This window comes from Uloborus diversus, chromosome 6 (assembly GCF_026930045.1).
Source record: "Uloborus diversus isolate 005 chromosome 6, Udiv.v.3.1, whole genome shotgun sequence".
Taxonomy (NCBI): domain Eukaryota; kingdom Metazoa; phylum Arthropoda; class Arachnida; order Araneae; family Uloboridae; genus Uloborus; species Uloborus diversus.
Genome location: NC_072736.1, coordinates 34,680,312 through 34,694,164, shown reverse-complemented (window position 1 = coordinate 34,694,164; position 13,853 = coordinate 34,680,312).

Below are 13,853 nucleotides of genomic sequence, written 5' to 3'. Positions count from 1 at the left end.
TTTAACAATACACAAACCTTCTTGTTGTAAACTAGTTTAAAATAACTTGGGTCAATTGAAGATATACCTTGCACTTTTTTTTTTTTTGATAACTTCGTCCATTATGTTCAAATTGGATTGAAATTTTCATACACCGCACAAAAATAGGCTTGAGTGTATTTCCTTTCCAGTATTCATGTATCATGCCAAGTATACCACTGTGAAACTTCGTAGATACTTCAAAGTTTCAAACTTTTCGTCAATTATATACTATAAGCTCACATACTTTTTTCGTTAAATTGATTCTTATAGCCACAAAAAAAAATTCTGCTATTTTTTATCAGGTATTTTGTACCCCGAATGCTGTTTTTTATTTTGTGTATTTATAGGGTAAAAAATTGGTATACATGCAATTTTTCTAATTTATGTGATGAAAACTTCACCTCAAAAATGTTGCTTTAACAAATTATGTACAATATGAAGCAATAATAAAGAAAAAGGACTGTCACCACTATAAAAAATATCAACTATAGTGCAAGTTATATTTGTCTGAAAGTGTGAGTCTCATTAATAACTCTGTCCAACAGTTAAAAAGTAGATAGTAATTTTTTTTTTAGCTTGGTCCAAAATTTTATCATTCAAGAACCGTAATAACTTTCAAAAATATATTTAAACTTATAAAAAATGAAGAAATTTTCATATCTAAACATGGTACAAAATTAATTTCCTTTTCAAAGCAGTGTGAGTCCACTTGTGTTTCAGAGCATGTTCACCGAATAAGATGAATCAAGTTGAAGCTAACTAGTTCAAAATAGTTGTTTAATTTTAAAGTTGATACAGTAAAACCTGCGAAGTTGACCACCCTTGTAAGTTGACCGTTTTTTTTCAGGCACGAAATTAGCCCTTATGATGTAAATCAACCTTTGTAAGTTGACCACCTGTTTAAGTTGACCACTAAAGTAGTGCACCACAGGTGGTCAACTTACACAGGTTTCACTGTATTTTAAAGCGAAATATTTCAGTTTTGAGTCAATATAGTTATACTGCTGTATTTTTTTTAATGCTGTAGCAATTTTTACTTGTAGTGTTAGTCACGCATGAACAGGGGTGATTGTGACTCCATGAAAAAATACCTGAACTTTTTTTTCCTCAAGAAGAAAAAGTGTTTTGATGGGCATATATATATATATACATTATGTGTATGTACACATTATATTATGTATATAAATCATTTATATACATAATTATTTGTTGGGGCTAAAACTCGAAGTTTTAATTGGACTTAATACGTCCATATGCATGGTGGGAATTAAATTCTTTTAATTTTTTTCATTTCTTAAAATTTTTCAAGGATTCTTCTTATCTAGCCTTTATTCAATCCCCCACCCCAGCTGTTCTTCGATAATTACCAAGAGTTTACAAACCATGACCGTAGCTTAAGCTTTATACCAAACAAAACGTCTTCAATTTGGACTTTTGGCATTTCATTAATCGCCCTAAATTTTACAAAAGTGGGTTTTTCTGAAACTATAGAAGTTCTGGTATTTTCGAAGATGAAGATACCGGAATTCAAGATGAAAATACCGGAAATCCAGTAAAATACCGGAACACAATCACCCCTGCGCATGAAATTAGTTGCTATTAAAAGGTTAGTTGCTATAGTTTGTTTTTTTTTTTTTTTTTCATTTTTGTTTAATATTAGCGTTTTTAGTTTTGGATTTTGAACACCCCTGTAATTTCCGTCTACCATTAATGTTATGTAGACTATAAAGAAGAAATGTGTCTCTTTCACTATTTTTTTTTTGTCTTAATAGTGTATATTATTTGTTGAGTTTCTTTCAATATCTGTTCTAATGATTAAAACTCCTTACAGATGCAAATGGCAAATCTTCTTTGCATGAAAAGTTTTGAACACCAGCAATCATATATTAACAGGCTTCAAAGTGATTTAAAAGCAGCCAGCATGGAGATACGGAGTCTCACTATTAAGCTTCAGAAAATGTGCAAACATCAGCAAGCTTTGAATGCAGAAGACAAAGTATTTTCTAAGAGAGATGAATATGGCTATCTTCGAATTTTGCTGCAAGAAGCTCAGTTGAGTAAATTTTTCATTGTAGTGTAAATATATACATTTTTAAATTTTATTAACATTTTATAAGATTGAAAACATTAAATATTAACATTTGTGTGAAAAATAAATGTGTAGAAATAAATTTAAGATACAGAAAATTGCATAATATATTACATACACGTGTTTCAGGGCTCTTTGTAGACATGATACACATGTATTCAATGTATTTTGCAGTTTGTGCATCTCCTTATGTGGTTCTTTCTCACTCATTAAGAATGAAATTGTTCAAGCTTTAACTTTTTTTGCATTAAAGTAAGATCTTACTTAACATAAATAAATTTTTTCCAACTAATGTAAAACTTTATCTGTACAGTTTACTTATTTTATTATATTTTAAAACCTTTTTTTTTATAAATATTTAGTATGTTCTGATGTATAATAACCATCATCTTTCTCTGCAAGTAAAAGAGAGAGTTCTCTGTTGCCGTGGGAAAGTAGAGGGCAATATTTGCAGAAATGACTTTCTGAGATATTTGAAGAAATGATTTTCGATTGCATACTAACAATAGAGAAATGTTAGAATTTGACTTTTTTTTGCATGCTTAATTTTCACCCAAAACCAAATAAGCAAGCTTGTACAATAAAGCTGAAGTACAATAGATGACAAAAATGCAAAAAAAGGGAAAAATTTCCAGATACTTGGGAGTTGCCTATAAATGGTGTAACTTTTTTTCCCTCACATTTCGACCCCTCCTCTCCCTCATCTTTTGTCACAATTTCACAACACACCTCAAAGCAGGACATCATTTGTACACAGGTCCTAGAAAATACTTCTGGTACTCATGTAATTATTAATTGTATTGTCTACTAGCTGCGTTGAATGGTATACATAAAAAAAAGTTGTTTCAGGTGATGTGTGTTCAACGATCAGGCTTGAACAACAACAAAAAAAAAACTAAATTTCCCTGAGAGGTCTCGGAAAAATAATCAAATTTGGAAAAATTCTTTAAATCTCCCGAATGCAGTAAAACCGTCAAAGCAAATTAAGAATTTTATATGTTCACACTCGAAAAAAAATTTGGCAACACATTTTTCATCTCAATGATTTTATTCATGCTAATTATAACTAAGCTGGCGGCAGGATATAAATTTCTGATTTAAAATTGATTTTTTCATTCATAAAAATGCTCATAACTTTTCTGTAAGTGATTTTAGGAACCTGGTGGTTTCATATCCAGAGGAGAACAAATATCTTCTGAAATCATACTTTTCACGGGCTTTCGAATGCGACTAAAATTGAACCAGTCGGATAATTATTTCGGAAAGAGAAAAGGCCATATAATGCCATTTTGTGTCCTAAAATTAAAATTTGAACGGTTCGGTACTTTTTGGACGTTCAAACCAAATCCTGCCAAATTTGTTCAATATCCGATTTGTATAGGGAACACACATACATATATATTCAATGTTTTATTTATATAGGATTAGATGTACAGTGAAAGCTGTGTATAACGATACTGTCTATAACAATGACCTGTCTATAACATTTTTTTTTGACCCCAGCAAAATGTCAGCATGAATAATCAAACTGTCTGTGATGATAACCTGTCTATTACGATATTTTTTTTAGGTTCCAAGAGTATTGTTGTAGACAGGTTTTACTGTATCTTACGACTTGCATTGAAAGTGTTTTCTGAAAACTGAAATATAATTTCTTAAAAATTAAACTATGAAGATAAACTACAAAATTTAACAAGTTAATGCTAAAAACATTTCTCACTAAAAGAGTAACAAATACACCCTGATTTAATTTAATGATACAGTGAAACCTGTCTATAACAATACTGTCTATAACAATAAATCTGTCTATAACAATATTTTCCTTGGTCCCAAAGCAGAATGGCAGCATATATAATCAAACTGTCTATAACGATAACCTATGTATAACAATATCATTTTTAGGTCCCAACAATATTGCTGTAGACATGTTTTACTGTACCAGCATTTATCAGTTTCCAGAATGCAGTCATTCTTTGCTGATGCCAAAAAATCCACTATTTTTAAATGTTTAGATTTAATTTTTAATGGTTTTTCAATGTAACAGTCTTTAAGAAGAACTTTTCTACTTAATTAAACTCAAACAAAAAGTTTGGCATCAGAGGAACAATTTTTAAAGTATTCCTTCATCAATTAGATGGACAAATATTTTCAGAAATGCAAGATTACTTTGTTTCATGGTTACTGCACAGCACATACTGTTCATTTAAAGTGAGATAGTGCAGAAGTAGAATTTTCTAGTGTTTATTGAAAGATAACCTTACAATTTAGGGATCACACTATTACTTAGAGTAAACCATTGAAACCAGCTTTGGAAACTGGCTTGCAAATTATCGAATCTAGAGGCAAAAAAAAAAAAAAGGCAGGTGTTCTACAAGCACTCAATTTGATTTCATCACCATGGCATGGCAGAATATCAAAAGGGACATGTATTACAAACCGTTGTATCTGTCAGCAGGGGTCTGTCCAGGATTTTTCACAGGGTCCGTTTTTTGTGAAAAATCAAATAATGTTGTGAAAAATCAAGTAATTTTGCAAAAAAAAATTTTTTTTTTTTTTGTGAAAACGAAAGTTTAGACTGCATCATTGACACTTAAAGTTGAGTGTTTTCCCTCTTTTTTCTGTTGAAAATATCATTCTTGAGTGTTTTTCTAGTATTTGGGGAAGGGGGGGAGGCATCGCTCAATGGGAGATGGGCACCCCTCAATTATCAATATTTATCTACCATTCTACATCATGTTAAATTATATTAGAAATGTTATTTGTATAGTATTTAAAATAACTGTAAGGAAAAAAAATCAGGCATTTAAATTTTTAATCCAAGACACTGTTTAAGAGCACAGAGTTTCGTTTAAAACTTATAAACTCCGTAATTTTTACAAAAATAAAAAAACATTTTATTTGTTTACCTCTTAACTAAGCATACTAAACATTGAAAATTTGAAAAATCAGGTTCCCATAGCGGATGCAAAGAGATTGCATTCTTCAAAGTGAAGCCATCAAAAGTATAAAAACAGCTTGTAAAATAAATATTTTTGATAAACTTATTTTAGAATTGAATTTTAGAGTCCTGTGATAAACATATCATTAATATCTGGACACAGTTGAACCAAAAAAAAAATAAATAAATAAAAATAAAAAAAATAAATAAACCATCGATTCAGCATTTTAATTATTGACTCATAAAAGAAAATGGAATTCCACTTTAAAAACTTGAACTAAGCTTTTTTACAAAGATAAAGAGACTTTTCATTTATTTGCATCCTAATAAAGCGAAGTTAGCTTGAAAAAAAGAATAAAATATGATTCTCATATCGGATGTAAAAAGATTGCGTTTTGCAAAATGTAGACATCTATAGAAAGAAATAACGGTAAATAAAAGTTTATTTAAAGTTAATTATCCTTTTTAGTATCGAAAAACCAAACCCATATAACTTTCTCCCAAAATAACAGTTTAACATCGCACCACCAGACACTAAGTGGCGATAAGTTTAAATTTTGTAACCCTATCTGAAGCGATCACATCCGCCCCACCCATACTATCCTTTGCAGTTCTAAATTCATTTCGCTGTATATTATTGATGATTAAATCATGAATGGGGAGAAAAGTGCTTACTACGCCTATTCAGAGAATGTTGACGCTTTTCCAAAGAAGTTTACAACAACACCGCTGCATAAAACAAACAAGCAAACTTATAAGCCAAACTGACTTTCAGCTGTTAATTTCTTTCAAAGAAACCAACAGGCATTATATTTATTTGGTCGTAGTAATTATTTATGGCTTGCAGGAGCATCACAAGAGTGCCGTTTTTTTTTTTCTTTTGCAAAATTAGCTGATTTTGTGTAAGTTGATTCCTCTAATTTAACTTTAAAAAAGATTCCAAACATTACCATTTTTGTGCAGGAAATATGCGGTATTATTTTAATTTGAGATTTGCTCTTTCAATAAACAATTTGTGAAAGATCCGTTTTTGTTTATCATAATTTTGTGAAGGGTCCGTTTTGCTTGATCGGATTTTTGTGAAGGGTCCGTTAACGGACCCAAGTTTGTTCTGGCCATACCTCTGGTCAGTGAATCCTGGTTTATGAGTTAAGGTTTAATATTTTGATTTTTAAGGGAAAAAAGTACAAATATGTGGTACCGTATCATTCACACTTCATTAATTTTACTTTTTTTTTACAACAAATTATTGGTGGGTGATATGCAAAAAATTACAGTGCAAAATTTTGCATGGCAAAAAAAGAAAGAAAATCATTTAATCAATTTTCCCTAAATTTTTGTTATTTTTAAAAATCTCCTGATACTTCTTTGATCAATAGAATTCCTGGACTTTTCCCTAATTTCCAGGTCCTGTTGAATGTATTAAAATTCTTCACTTTTTCACTTCATCTTCATTGCAGACATCTTTTTGGTTTTTAATTTTTTTTCTCAACCTCCCTTCTTTTGTGTGTGTTCATTTGACTTTTGATTGAAGAAACCCTTTGATGTCAATTGTAAAATATGGAGTATTTCTTGATGGATTTTACTTAAGTTTGTTTTCCTACATTGCTGCATAATATTTTCATATAAAAACTTGATTGCATGTGTTTTAATTTTTATACAATTGAAACAGGAAAAAAGAAGAAAACTTAACAACGGAATTACTTAACCAGAGGGTTAAATATATTACTTTGAATGAGAAACTTATTGAAACTCAGCAATGTTTATACCAAGCTAAATTAGACTTAGAAGTTTGTACAAAGGAAAACTTGAAGCTTCAGACCGAGTTGAAAGGAATGGAAACATTGCAGATGATAGAAAAAAAACATGCAGGTGAGTTTTTTTTTTATTTTAACTAATTTAATTTTTAAACTTGATTTTAGTTATTGAACTATACTGGATAACAAGTATAGGGTGGCACTCAGGGATCGGGTGTTTTTCTAACGGAAAGTACGGCCAAACGGAGAGGGTTGCAATGTCACCAACCTCATCCTCTTGGTGAGAAGAACCGGAAGTTTTAGTTAGCATGGCGACCTGGTCGGTTGAGCATCGTGTTTTCGCGGTAGAGCAGTTTTTTTTCTTCAAAATAACGAAACTATTGTTGCGAACCTGCACACGTTCTGCCGTCATTTTAACATTCTTCCTCATGGTGTTGTTCCTAAACGAGACACGATTTTGGAGTGAGTGCGAAAGTAATGTGCAACAGGTTCATGTGTTGCGACTTGCATTGTGTTGACCCTTAAAAGTCCTTTGTCTTTAATTTTTTGTTTATTTATTCCCTATTATTTGGCTTATTACTTTAAAATGGCTGGTATTCATAAAAAGCAACAAACGCCATCCAAAGTTAAAACTTTTTTCCTCACAGTACTGGTAAATTGGTTTGAAATGTCTCTAAACTAGTTAATTTAGTCCATTCTATAGTAAAGTGCTTACAAAATGCTTTAAAGAAAAGAATTGGACCGAAAACAAGGCAAGAAATGGTCAACTGCCAAAGTTAACAACGCATGATCAGAGAATTGCAGTTAAAAAATTTATGAAAAATACACATTTGAGTGCTGTAAAAGTTTCTGCAGAATTTAATGAAAAATTTTGCATTTAATTTTCTTGTTCGTGCAAAGAACAGAAAGCTTACGTTTTCTGTCGTAAAATCATTGATAAATAAATTCGAAACGTTTCGGAATAACGTCTTACTTACAGGTGAAAATAAATTCAACATTTTTGGTTAAATTGTTGTATAGTTGTAACTAAAAGAAAAAATGTGGAGTGTAATCTTAAGAATTTAGTTGGATCAGTTGATCAGGACGGTGAAGGTGTTCTTGTGTGAGGGTGCATATCAGCATCAGGACTTGGTAGTTTGAAATTTGTTGATGAAAGAATGAATCATGCTGTTCAGTGAAATATTTTATTAAACAATTTTAAACTCTTAGCCAAAAATTTGGTTATTGGAAACAACTTTATTTTTTATCAAGATAACGATAAGAAGCACATCGTTTTCAACATCTGCATCTAGTGCCTCGAAAATTGTCCTATAGTTTAGAAAATATCAACTCAATCTGCAGGTTTGAACTTAATGTAACATATTATGAGATATCTGGAGGCTAAATTACGTAAATACAGCTTTAAAACGATAAGAGAGCTAGAAACAGTAGGACTCAAAGTGCGGCTGAACACTTACTCAGAAATTGCTCAGAAAAAGAAAGAAAAAACAATGAAATCTATTCCCAGACGTTTAGAAGATGTTGTTGATACTGCATGATATTCTGCTAAATAATAACTTAATAAAAAGTTAGATTATGCAATAATATATAAACATTTTTTAAAGTGTACAAAGACTTTTGTGAGATAAAATTTCCGGCACTTTTTGGTTTTTGATTCTTAAAAAAATAAGTTTTAATATTTTATTAAAATTTTTCATATAATCTTGTTGAGAATTCATCATAGATCTTATAATTAAATACCTATTCCGAAATATTAATTTTAACCAATGGATAGGGGCCAATTTCATTGAAAGTCGTAGGTGTACGAACACTTTTGGGAGCCACTGTAGCTCACCAGGATGTCTGCGTATCTGGAAAGGTTGACACTTGTCAAATATCTATCGCTGCAAATGCGGCGCCTCTGCCTCGACCATGCACCCCTTTCCAGTAGTTATCTGAACCCCTTGGCTTCCTGGTATAGTGGTACCCCGATTACTGAAGCTCTGCACACCCCTCTGATTATCGCAAGCCCTTATCGCTCAACCAGACGTAGAACTCAAGTACTTCAGATGTCTCGACGTAGCCTGCAAAAAATCCTCAATGCAGAATTGAAATTCCACCCCTACAAAATCATGATGGTTCAGAAATTTTTGCCAAAAGTTTCCATCAAAAAAAGGCTTCAGTTCTGCCATCCCATATTAGAGATAATGGAGGATGCGTCGACCAAGAAGGAAGACATTTAATGGACATAATCTTTCATAATAAACAAAATTTGTTTTCTTCGATAAATTTCCATTGTGACTGAACATTTTTATTTTACAATTTTTTTCACCTCGATATATTCAAAATTGATGATTTGGTGGATTTTAGAAATCTATCCGGCTTATATCTGCGCCACCTCGTTTTATGTCTTAAAAAGATGCTGTTTGTTTTTGACAAACTTGTGGTCTCAAAGTCCAAAAATGATCTAAATTGCAGTCTATTACATATTTTTCAAATATCAGTGTTTGCTAATTTGTAAGGCTGCAAACCCATACAGAGGAAGCAGGGATTTTCCTCCCAGAATTGAGTGGCAACCCTGTATAACCTATACATTGCATTTTTTCACAGGGTAACTTTGGGACTAAGATATTTTCATTCTTAAAAAGCAGCAAGTTTACAACAATCCTTTGGGTTTGATTGACTAAAACTAAACTTCAAGGTGTTTAAATAATATTAGCAAAAGAATTTAATGGCATTAAACAAGGTGAAATTTAACTAAAATGCATTTGTTGATGCTTTAGAATTGTCTTTTATTGTTAATACTGAAAATATTTGTCATGCTTTCTAGAACTGAAAAAGATACTCAATCATCTACTGAAAATTTTTGCTTCTGATTGTAGCCCCTGTTGCTATAAGTATTTATTCTCCCTAGCTCTATGAATGCATGTTTCATACCCTTTTTTATTAATATTTATTCTTTTCATTTGTTTCTATTTTAGCAAGAACAGAAAACGTTGAAATATTGCCTGGCTTTCAAATGACTGACAAAAATGTGTTGAATACAGGAAAAGTGCTAGCACTCAATCTTGAAAATGGCAAGACAATTTCAGATGAAATAATATTAGACAAAGATTGCTGTAGCATAGGAAAATCATCTAGAAATTCAAATGAATTTGCATCCAAAGGTACCCCTAGTGAGAAAATAATGGAGTGCAATGTAGATAGCAAATCAAACTCTTTAATTCAAAATGATGTTACTACTGAACATACAAAATGCTCTCCGGTCATAATTTCAAAGGGTAAAAGGGGTGATAAAAATGATAACTGTACACATCAATGACATTTTAATGCTATCATAGTTGTATATTTTTATAATTGTGTCCTAAAAAACTGCTGAATATGCAAAATGTTCTCCAGCCATAAAAGCCATTATTGTAAAGGATAAAAGAAGTGACAAAAAATGATAACTGTACAGGGTGGCGACAGATCAGGGAAAAGTCAGGGAACTTTATTAATCAGGGAAATGTCAGGGAATTTTGAAAAAATAACAAAAAATCAGGAAAAATTGATTTTATGAAGAAAAAAAAAATTTTTTTTTGCTTTACAAAATTAAGTACTCTTAATTCCCTACGCATTTTCCACCAATTATCTGTTCAAAAAAAAAGTAAAATTAATGAGGCGTGATTATACACTGCCGCATATTTGAGCATCTTTTTTCCTCAACCTCAAAGTATTGAATCTTACTTATTAACCACAGGATGAACTTCCTAAGGTGGCTTCTGTGTCTGTTAGGTTGTTTACTTTACCTAGCTTGAAATTTCCTTTTACGCTTTCAATGCTACATAAAATAAACAACCATACAGGAAAAGAGGAAGCGTTCATTAATGCCTTAACTCCTGTGCCTTTATTCCATTGTCTCGAAGTAATTAAGTACTGTAATCATGATTTCAAAAAGAAATCTTTGGTTTTTGAATTAATACTATAAAAGCTTTAAAGTTATTACTTCTTTGCATTTTTTATTTAATTGCTAAAATTGAACTTTCAATAAAAAAAAACTTAGTTTTTTGCGATTATACTATTTGTTGTCACCTCAGATTATAAAGGTTTTTCCTTTCTTCAGACTTAAGTAATTCTTTAATTTTATAACTAAGTTGTATTTTTCTTTTATATATTTTAAAATTAACTATAATTGCTTTTTTTTTCTTTCATTTCAAAGTTGTTCGTTACAAAAGCAATCTAAGATTTTTTTCATTACATACAGAAATCATTTGAAATAGAGTTAACTTGTGTACTTAAGTAAATATCTTTATTTTTTATTGTTAAAATGCTGTATTCATTCATTAAAACCTATGTTCTTGATTAGAGAAAAGCTCCCTATGAATGGATGTCAAATGATTTCATCTGTTTTGCTTAAATATGTTAATTAGTTACATAAGAATAACTACATTACTTCTATTCTTTCACTATTTCTTATTATTCTTGCAACAATTATTATACTGTTTGAAAACTTAGTTCAAAATAATTTCAATTACTTTTTAATTAAATCATAAATACATATATATTTTTAAGAGTAATTTTAATAGTTTCTTAAAATTCTTATGCTAAGTGGTTTCTGTAAGTAAATTATTTATTTTTTTAATTTTCTATAATCTTTCCATTGTATAAAAATTAAATATACTGTTTTGTAGGTTCCCCCCCCCCCCCCAAAAAAAAGTTGTTTTTTTTTAAAACTATTTTATTAAAAAAGTAGCATCTTTTTAAAATATATTTTTCGTTCAACAACTTTACACAACTTAAAACGTTTAAAATACTGCAATTTATACAAACTTACAATAGATTTCAATTAGAGCAAAGAAAGAAAACCATTATCATTGGTAACGTAAATCAGGGAAATTTGGTGAACTGAATCAGGGAAAAGTCATTTAACTTTTTTTCACAGTTCCTGTCGCCACCCTGCTGTACATACGAATTACATTTTAATGTTATCATAGTTGTATATTTTTATAATTACTAGGGGGCTATCGCCCTCTTCTCGCTTATGCTCGCCAACCCCTGGTAATCAGGTCCCAGTAATATCAGGTTTCTTGATTTAATTTGAACTTGACTTCGTCACTGTGGTTCAGTTGTTAACATCAATGCCATTGCAAAAATATGCGAAATGTTTTGCTCTTCAGGTCTTCATGATTCAATTTGTCACTTTACTTTGTCATTTCGGTTCAGTTCTTAACTTCAATGCATTGCAAAACTGAGTGACATGTTTTGCAATGAGAATTGTCCAATAAATTAATTGAGTCTATGTGGAATAACATAATATTTACAAAAATGTGGTTGGAAAAAAAGTTCAGTATTTACAGGTTGCAAATATTAGCAGGGCTGTGGAGTCGGACTGGTTTTTTGGTAAAAAAGTCAGAGTCGAAGGTTTAAAATTTCAAGAGACGAAGTGGGTAATTTTCTCTCAAAATTCGCAGCTCTGCCAATATTTGGGGAGTCACAGCCGGAGTCAGACAAAAAGAAGAAGAAAATCATAAAACTTCTCTACATACACCATTGAAAATTTCTAGGTTTTCAAATACAACAGAGACATAATCAAATGAGCCTGACTCTTGAATGACTTACACATGACATGTCCATGGCTGAAAAACGATTTTGTCAAATCTAAACAATTTTATCAAAAGTTTGACCCTGTGCATTATTTATAGTCATTGGGAAGGCTAATCTAACGGGAAATTGTTTACGTTTGAATTTAAAAGGCCCATTACTATCGGATGATAAAAATGGTATTCGAGGATAAGTATCAGCGTTATTTTTATTATTTTTTTAATACAATAATATTTTTCTCCAGTTTTATTACTACAGTGAAACCTGTGTAAGTTGACCACTTGCCGTGCAGTACTTTGGTGGTCAACTTATAAAGGGGGGTAACGATTTTTTTTTTGTCATTTCTTGCACCATGTATTCAATTTTTGACTAATTGACACTTACTCTTTCCGTTCAACTCACTTTCATTGTTTAACATTACTTTGAAACAATAATTTAAAACTACTTTTAAGTTCTACTTTTTAGCAAAATAACTCCTTATTGAAGTTTGGCGCACTTATTAGACACTAGTTTTGGAAATTCCACATGTGTCTGCTAATTTTCTCTGGATTTCTCCCTTTTCAACTAATTTCATACTTTTTATCAATCTCAATTTCAACTAACTTTCTTTTTGAAGTCATTTTATGTAAAACTATAACACAAAGAGCAACAAGCTGGACTCTCATAGTTCTAAAAGGCAGTTGAAAATGAAAATGTCCTATTTCTTAATTCCTTGCACCAGAAATACTGCAATACAAGTAACTTTTACTCTAGCACAATTCCAGTGTTGCCACAAAATATTGCAACTGGAAAAAAAATACTTTGTACTTTTCTACTGACACATGTTTTCATTGAACAGAGTGTACAAAAGGTAATCTCAGACAGTGGCGTGCAGATCAATATTTTTTAGGGGACTAGTTGGTTACGATAAATTATGATACACAAAAGTAAAAAGATTTATAGATATATTATCTTCCTTATTATTATCAACTTCAGTGTTATGCTTCAAAGTTGATGAGCAACATTGTTCACTGAGATGAAAATCTATTCGAGTTTTACCAAAAGTTTTCAACTGAGTAATGGCTTGGTAGTGTCCTTGGGTTTTCTCGTGACGAATCGTTGCCTTGTGGAAATTGCTCATATCTGAAAATCCATTGGCATTCCAGACGCCTTTTTCCTTTTCAAAAAGGACGCAGGGCCAGCAAAATAATTTTTTTCTTGACTTACAAGCAGTCAGCCATTTAACAGTCTCAAAGTAATCTTTCTTAAAATGCCGATTGTAATTTTTTAGCTTCGCAGATATTGCTAGGTCAGGAGTAGGCCAGCTCTGTGAAATTATTTGAGCTTTCTCTTGGTCAAGTCAAAGCTCCGAACGAATGGTTTGCAAGAACGTCCAGCAGGCAGCAATTCTCTTCCGAGCTCGGGGGGCAGTCTGTGCTGTTGCGCATGCTCCTCAACTACGTCCAGTCGGGGACTTGTTTTTTCGACCGAGTCCCCTTCCATTACAAAA